This window comes from Spermophilus citellus, assembly GCF_964194105.1.
Source record: "Spermophilus citellus genome assembly, chromosome: 2".
Lineage (NCBI taxonomy): Eukaryota > Metazoa > Chordata > Mammalia > Rodentia > Sciuridae > Spermophilus > Spermophilus citellus.
The window spans coordinates 135,474,564-135,483,240 of NC_138183.1; the positions used below are offsets into that span (position 1 = coordinate 135,474,564).

At 35.2% G+C, this 8,677-nt stretch overlaps 1 pseudogene across 1 annotated transcript; it reads right to left on the reverse strand.

The window, feature by feature from the left end:
* Positions 1 to 1,019: 1,019 nt before the first annotated feature.
* Positions 1,020 to 1,961, reverse strand: LOC308632861 (olfactory receptor 8B3-like; annotated as a pseudogene). The gene has a single exon. The product of its transcript is annotated as an olfactory receptor 8B3-like (transcript).
* Between the last annotated feature and the right edge of the window lie 6,716 nt (positions 1,962 to 8,677).

Below are 8,677 nucleotides of genomic sequence, written 5' to 3' on the forward strand. Positions count from 1 at the left end.
AGTGTGACCAGGCAAAATGTCAATCAATCTGCTGATTGCAAGACGCCATGAAGCAAGACTCCACCCCTGAAACCTTATCCCAAACCACATTTGTCATTTCTATATGTCATTTGTCATATTTCTATATTTAGGTGAGAACACCATAATTTTAAATTTTTGTAACTTATGAATTTTCTATACATTTTCATATTAAGAAGAGCCCTGGAAATAATGCAGAAACGGAAGAAATAATGGTGTCTGTATTTAATCCTAATGAAAAACACCAGAGTGTATATTGCTTTGCAAACATGTTATTAATTACGGGGAGGCATCAAGTGCCCCATTAGGGGGTTCGTCTTCCTGCTCAGGAGGATGTAAGCCACCTAAGAGATTAAAATCTAGAACAATAGTGAAGAACAAAGACACAGAGTCAGAAAACATAGTTTTAAAGGATGAAATACCTGAAATATTGAGCTCACACAGGAGCTGGTGCTAGATAATTAGAAAATGGCTCTCAGGGTTTATTTAAGGGAGTATGTCAAAGGCAGGTATAAGGTTTCAGATATGGAATCTTGCTTCATGGTGTCTTGCAGTCAGCAAGTTGATTGACATCTTGGTAGGTCACACCCACCTCTGATAGGCTGTGTGGCTGGGAGGTTGTAGCAAGTCATCCCATCTCCAAAGCTGTGTGGGACCAGGCAGAGCTTCAATAGAACTCACAATGTGTCTGGGTGGTCTTATCCAGAGGAAATTTCCACTGGAAGTTCCCAAATACCAGATGCTCCTATTCACTAGACTGCAATGTGGATGTAGTCCACACACAGCCCACGGATGGCTCTTGACAATTAATTATTTTTTAAAAATTGCTAATAGTGTTTGAGAGAGAGAAACAAAACAATGAGATTTTAAGAGAAATGTCAAAATAACAGGGGTAACCACATAAAACACTATCTGCAGAAATCACATGAGCAAAATCTCTTCATGAAAAACACCAGTAGTTTTAAGATCCTTCAATTTCTGTATACAATTAGTTCTTCTAATTACAATTTGTCTCTCTTTTTAATTGTAGTCATGACTTCCCTAAGTGCAACTTTGACATCCTTGTTCCTCAAACTGTAGATCAAAGGGTTGAGCATGGGAACCACATTAGTGTAGAAAACAGAAGAAAATTTTCCCTGGTCCATAGATCCAGGAGAAGAATATTTAAGATACATGAATGCAGCTGATCCAAAAAAGAGAGAAATAGCAATGATGTGAGAGGTGCAGGTAGTGAAGGCTTTTGATCTTCCATGAGTGGATTTGATGTGAAGAATGCTGGTAAGAATGAAAATGTAAGAAGTCAATATGGTAAAGCTGGGGACTGTGATATTAATGCCCACCACAACAAGAATGACTACTTCATTGACACAGGTGCTTGTGCAAGAAAGTTGGAGAAGGGGGACTATGTCACACAAGTAATGGTTGATGACATTGGCATTGCAGAAGGTCAGTCTAAGCATGCAGCCTGTGTGGGCAGCGGCATCAACAAATCCCATCACATAGGCAGCAAGAGACAATGCAACAGACCTGCTGGGAAATGGTGACCCTACACAGCAATGGGTTACAGATGGCCACATAACGATCATAGGCCATTGAGGTCAACATGTAGCACTCAGAGATGACAAAAAAGAGAAAGAAAAACAACTGAGTCATGCACCCCACATAGGAGATGGCATTCCTCTTAGAGACAAAGTTCATCAAAATTTGGGGCTGAAAACAGAAGAGTAACAGAGATCAATGAAGGACAGGTTGAAGAGGAAGTAGTACATAGGGGTGTGCAAGTGAGAATTGAGACCAATAAGTGTGAGCAAGCCAAAGTTGCCCGCAATGGTGACAATGTAGATCATTAGGAACAGGTGAAAGAGGGGAAGCTGAAGCTCCTGAAGATCTGTTAATCCAGCCAGAACAAACTCAGTCACCAGGGAGTCATTTCTGGTCAGCATTCTCTTTGTTGAGAGTCTGGGAGAACAGAACAAATCTTCATTAATAGAGGACCCATGTATCTGCTTTTGTCATTGATGGGGAGTGTACTGGCAGATTTCCTGTAAATTATCCCTTGCATCATGTCATCTGAATGAACCCTCCTTTTTAACTTCAATCACCCTCTCATTTTTCTGTATTTACTGAATGTGAAACAATAATTTCTCCTGTCCTGGCTAGTAGAAAGGTGGAACCGCTGTGACACAAACCCACCTGCTGGTAAGCTATGTAGTGGGGATATCTCTCTCCAAACTCCCTCTACTTCATCTGTTCCCTCAATTCCTTGCCCCTAATCATATTTCCATTACTCTACTAGACACCTCAGTTCTCCTGTGGTAACTAAGGGAAGAATTATTTTAGGGGAGAGAATATATCAATTTTATTCTTCCTAGAAAGGAGTATCCCCTAGTCTGTAGAGATCCCATATACCATACAAGAATCCATAAAGTCGACAATTGATAACAGGTATGGAGAAGATCCTTGGCAGCTTAAGATTCAGAATGATATATATGTCAGTGTTGGTACACATGTTTTTCTACTGCATCTTGGCTACACAGAGGCCAGAAAAAAAGATGACAAATGTGTTTTCAAAGATCAAATATGAGGTGATGAAGCAGAATCATAATTTATATGAGTACTTATTATATTAGTTAAGTTTGAAAAATTTGCCCAACTGTGTTCTTACAACATGTAAACTCTGTATGTATAGCACATAGCAGTATTTGTAAAGGGCTGTATGTTGGTGTGTTCCTGTTATACTCCTGAAACTGCTGCTGTATCTGTCCTATTACAAAACCGAGAGAGAAGCCAACACAGCAAGATCTAGATGAGAAAAATGCAAGCAGTAGATTCAGGGCTCCATGCTGCTAAATTTTTGATTATTCAACATAATAATTCTACTCATTCTTTACTGACATGGAGAGTGAGAGATAGACATCAGAGGAACTCACCTCCTTCCACTTAAAGAACTCAAGTGATCACCCTTTATACATATTTCACCTCTACTGTCCTGGAGGACGAACTGGCTTCCAGGTATCTGAGCTGATCACTTGCTTTGCAAGATTCTTCCTCCTTACTGAAAAAGGTATCAGAACACAAATTTCACAATCTGAGTGTTCCAAGACTCATTCTGAAATATAGATGAAACTTCTAGTTATAAATTTTACAAAAGGGTATAAAGAAAAGCCATGGGCTTGACATCAGAGCCAACACATCACAGAACATATTGCATTTGATGAGGACTTATAGTTATTTGGGGCCTGATTAGAAATTCAGGAATGTGTGGTCCCCTAGGATGAGATCACCCCATGGTGATAAATGAAGAAGAAAAGAAACATTGTGTTTGGGTTTACATACTAGTTGACGACAGTAAACATGGTCCTCCCCTCAAGGGCTCTTGAATCACAAGGGCACACAGTAAAGGAGCCTCTGATGTTATTTATCAAGATGTAAATATAATTAAAATCATTAAAATTTTCACTAATCATGAATCTAGGGGATATAATAGTTTTACTAAAACTTTATGTATAATTTAGTTAAGTTTATTTGTTATGCTCATTTAAAAAAATTTAGTCCCCTAAATAATCAGTAATAAAGTGTGTATATTTTATACGAAAAAGTACTCATTGGTCATAGGTATTTTAATAATAATATTATCCAAAATAAGAATATTTTTTCCTGACAATTTAATTATTTTAGAAAGTTCTAACTCAATATATTTTTGTCAATAGTTTAAAATCAAACAGGTGCACAAATCACTATTCATGAGCTACCATTTTAAGAAAACATTAGAGTTTCCTATATATATGGACATGTGCTTGTGCATGTAGCAGGGCATCAAATTTTTAACGTTTTATCTTGAAATGCTTATAATTCATAGGAACTTGCTAAAGTGATACTCAATTTTTGTTATACTCCTCACTCAACTTGTATAAAGTGACTTTTTCCTTTAGCTTTACATACTCCATTCATTTTTCACATTATTTAAGTCAGCGTCTATTCCCCTACTGTCCTCAGTGAAGTTGTTTCATGAATTTGTAATACAATTAGGTTCTCTTTTTATGATATGCATTTCTTTCTGAGATACCTTGAATTTTGAATTTCATATATTCATGTTCACTCTTTGTGTATGAAGTTATATAGGTATGGAAAAATTGTGTTGTGCAGTCATCATGACAGTATCATTCAGAAGAATTCTGACATAAAAATTCCATGTTTCTCTATTTTTCCCTTCCTGCTCCCTCCAAAGTGCTAGCAACCATTCGTATTTCACTGTTTTTACAGATGTTTTTGTTCCTACTGGGCCATATAATTTGTGCCTGGTATCTAGCTTTTTCATACTGGCTTTTTTCAGTTAGAAATGTGCAATTAAGACACCTGCATACCTTTTGGGAATTCAGGGAGATCATTTCTTTCAATTCTCTTGTAAGGACATTCTGCAATTTGTTTCTCTATTTCCATTTGAAGAACATCTTTGTTACTTTGAGTTTGGGACAAACATAAAGTTATTATAAACATTCACAACAGGTTTCTGTGTAGAAGGATATTTTCATATCAATTAAGTTAATATCCTGAAGAAGATGAATCGTACAATAATACTATTTAACTTTATAAGAAATTGCTAGAGTCTCCTCCAAAGTGACTGCACCATTTTGGATTCCTATTAGTTATCATCAGCAATGAATGAGATGCTTATTATCATATATCCTGTCAAAATTTGGAATTGTCAGTTTTTCAAATTTTAATCATTCTAAAGAGTTGTGTTTTAGTATCTGTTTTCTATTTTTTATACTAGTGTACTTTTAATAACTATTTTAGTGCATTGCATATTTGCAGAATTTTATCATAAGTGCTTATAATGTAGTTTTACCTATTTCAACTCCTGGTTCTATCCCCATCCCTTTCCTCCTCACTTCCCCTGACCCCCTTCCAATACTCAATTGATATTCCACTTATTTATTTGTTTGCTTGCTTGTTTGTTTTTAATTGATGCATTACAGTTATGTAAAAAATCAGACTGAATTGTGACTTCTTCATACTTGTACATTTCACAATTCAGTCAAATTTATTTTCCAGTTCTTACTTCACCCTCAGTTCCCTGCTTCTACTCTATTGCTCTTCCTTATATTTTCATGAGATCCCCTTTTGATGTCTTATTTCTCTTTAGTTTCCCCTATATAGGGAAAACGTTTGAACCTTGGCTTTCCAAGTCTGGCCTATTTCATTTAGTATTATGTTCTCCAGTTCCATCCACTTATCACCAAATGACATAATTTCATTTTTCTTATTGGTTGAGTAGAACTACATTATGTATATATGCTATATTTGCTTTAACCATTCATCTCCATTCATCTACTGATGGGCATCCAAGCTGGTCCATAACTTGGCTGTTATGGATTGTGCTACTATAAACATCAGTATGTATGTATCATTATAATATGCTGATTTTAGGATATAGGGAGAAATGTACACTCATAATGTTAGTAGGACTTCAAATTAGTACAATCACTCTGGAAAGCAGTATTAAGATTTCTCAAAAGACTAGAAATGAAATTACCACATGACCCAGGTATCCTAATCTTTGTTCTAAATCCAAAAAATAAATAAATAAAATAAAATAAAATCAGCATAAGGTAAGGATACAGGCACTTTTTTACAGCAGTATAATTCACAATAACCAGCCTGTATACATGTCCACAGAGAAATGAATAAAGAAAATGTGGTATATATACACAATGGAGCTTGACACAGTCATAAAGAAGAATGAAATGATGATGGCATTTGCTGGCAAGTGGATAGAATTTGGAAAATATCATGTCTTTTCAATTCAAATTACCACAGTACATACCCAGATCACTGTTATTCCTATTCTCTAATTCCAATAACAATGATCATAATCACACATTCAGTTATATAAATATCCTTATTATCATTAGGAAGACATTTAAAAATGCTATACAGTGTTAATCCATCATACACTGTGATTGTTTTCATTTCCATAATGCCCTTTTTGCTTGGTTTCCATACAATTCCCTGTATTTCTCTGAATCCTTCTCAATGTCTTCCTTATTTTTTTTTAAATTTCCCTTCATTGCATTCATTCAGAGGTATTCAATTTCATCTTATTAAATAAGATTTTCAGGAGTTTCTTGACCCACTCCCACATTGATAGAATGACTTCTGAATATGACAAAAATTCTGAATTCTTGAGATCATCTGTCATCATCATGTATGGGATTTCCTTTATCTCTATCATGTCCTAGATTCTCTATCTCCTTGATATGTTATTCCAATTTCTTGGTTGTCTCACTCAGGGGTTACAAAACATTGTGCTTTGGTTCCTTGGGAAATAGTGACTGGAATGGCAGTTACACCAACTTTGCATGCATGAAATTGTCTTTATGCACCATCCCATTTATTGTCCTTGTAAACAGACAATAAATAGGTGATTTGGAAGTCATTGTCTAAGAAGTTTAGAAGTGACTGCTCCTCAAATTTTTCAATATATTGACCAAATATGAGCCCAGTAACTCTCTAATACTGTTTACTTTCACTCATACATTTGTTTCCATTGTTTTGAACATTCAAAATATTGTATTTTATATGTGTCTGTATTTGAACATTAAGATTATTAACTAAGTCCATTTGGGAAGTACAAGGCCTACAGTTCCAAAAGTATTTCTTAAATTGCATAAATTATTAATATATTCCTTTTATTGAGTTCTTTCTCTGGAATTTTCAAATGCTTAAATCTTTGAATTTTTTTCTGGACAGTATTTTCTCGTCTACTTTTACATTGATTAAGTTTATGATGTTTAAATTATATGTGTATTACTATAGGTTCCCTGAGAATGTCCAGCATCCTTGCCCCTGCCCTATCATTTGGGAAAGGGGTTCTTACAAGCTGATGAGTAACTCAAAGTGGAGCCTTGGCATTTAAAACTGTGCATCTCACTGCATATTGTCCCATTCCAATAGAAATACTTAATGGAAATACCAAGTGGTCTTCTAAGGTGGACTGCTTTGACTCCCCAGAAAAGAATCTTTGAGTCTTCCTGAAGCAAGGTATCCCGGCTATCAACATTGACCTGAGTGGAGGAAGAAAACAAGTGGTGTCAGTTTTCATGAGGCAAAACCTCTACTTTTTGCCTTGTTGTCAACATAGTGAACTCTACCACACATGCACATATAGTGGTATGATTTAGAAACCCTGCTTCACTTTCTTTAATAAATAAGCTTCTAGTTCTTTACTAAGCATAAGCAAAGATTGGCATCTGCTGCATGGGGAGGTAGAAGAGATCTGAAGATCTAATACGTCCCCAAACATCCCTTTTTAAGTTTTTCAATTATTCACTTCTAAGATTCGTGATGCCACGGAATTCTGTGCTTATGAGAGAGGGTACAGTGTAAATGAGAAGTTGTTGGTTTCCTTAGTTCTGTGTTAGTGTTAGAAATCATAATAATGACAAAGAAAGTAATGCTCACTTAATTTCTTTCAAAATTCTAACATTTGTAGGTGGTTGTATTTCTCCAGGCTTTTTACTTGTTCTTTTGTTTTGTACTTATGAGTCAATGCTTAATTCCTATGGCTTTATTAATTCATTATAATTATACATAAATTAATGCTCATTTTGACATAATCATACGTGCATGAAATATAATTTGCTCTACTTCCCAGTACTTCCTCTTTCTCTATCCTCCTCCCCATCCCAAACCCACCCCAACCCCTATTCCCTTTGCTCTACTCTACTGGTCTTCCTTCTATTTCTTTGCAGAGCTTTTAAAATGAATGCTTTATAGATATACATAAAAGTAAAATTCACTGTAATATATTCAAAAATATAAATAGCATCATTTGGTTAGGTTAATTCTACCATTCCTTTAATTTTCTTCTTTCTTTCTTTCCCTCAATCCCCTTCCTTTACTCCACTGATCTCGCTTTTATTTTAATGTGATTCTGCTCCACCCCCATCCTTTTATTCCTTATTTTGTCTAACATCCACAGAAGAGAGAAAACATTTGGTCCTTGACTTTCTAAATCTACCTTATTTCACTTATGATGTTTTATAGTTCCATCCATTTATGAGAAAATGCAATAATTACATTCTTCTTTATGTCTGAGTGAAATTGCATTGTGTATATACCACATTTTCATTATCCATTCGTCTTTGGGTAGGCACCTGGACTGGTGGGCACTGGACAATCAGTGAGAAATTGTGAAAGAATAAATGACATAAATTTTTATTTTCATGAGCAAATAAAATTGTATATGTGGTTCAATAGGATGTTATGACACAGGTTTACATTGTGAGGTGATTGAGTCACAAATTAACATATCTATCATTTCAAATCTCCATTGTGATTTGTGGTAAGAACACTTTAAATCTGTTATTTTAGCAATTTTATGTATAGAATACATGGTTATTGACTATAATCAACATACTGTGTGTGCAATAGACTGAAATTTATTCCTCCTAACTGAAACTTTGTCCTCTTTACCCAAAATCTCCCCTTTCCTCTTCTGCTAAGCATCATCCCTTTCTCTATTCTATGAGGTCAACAGGCACAAAATTAGAAGTTCTGTGTGCTGTGGCGTAATCTAAAATAGTGATCCAGTTTTAAGTACTTTTTACCACAATTTGAAACTTTGAACTTTAATTATAGTTAAATAATGTAAGAA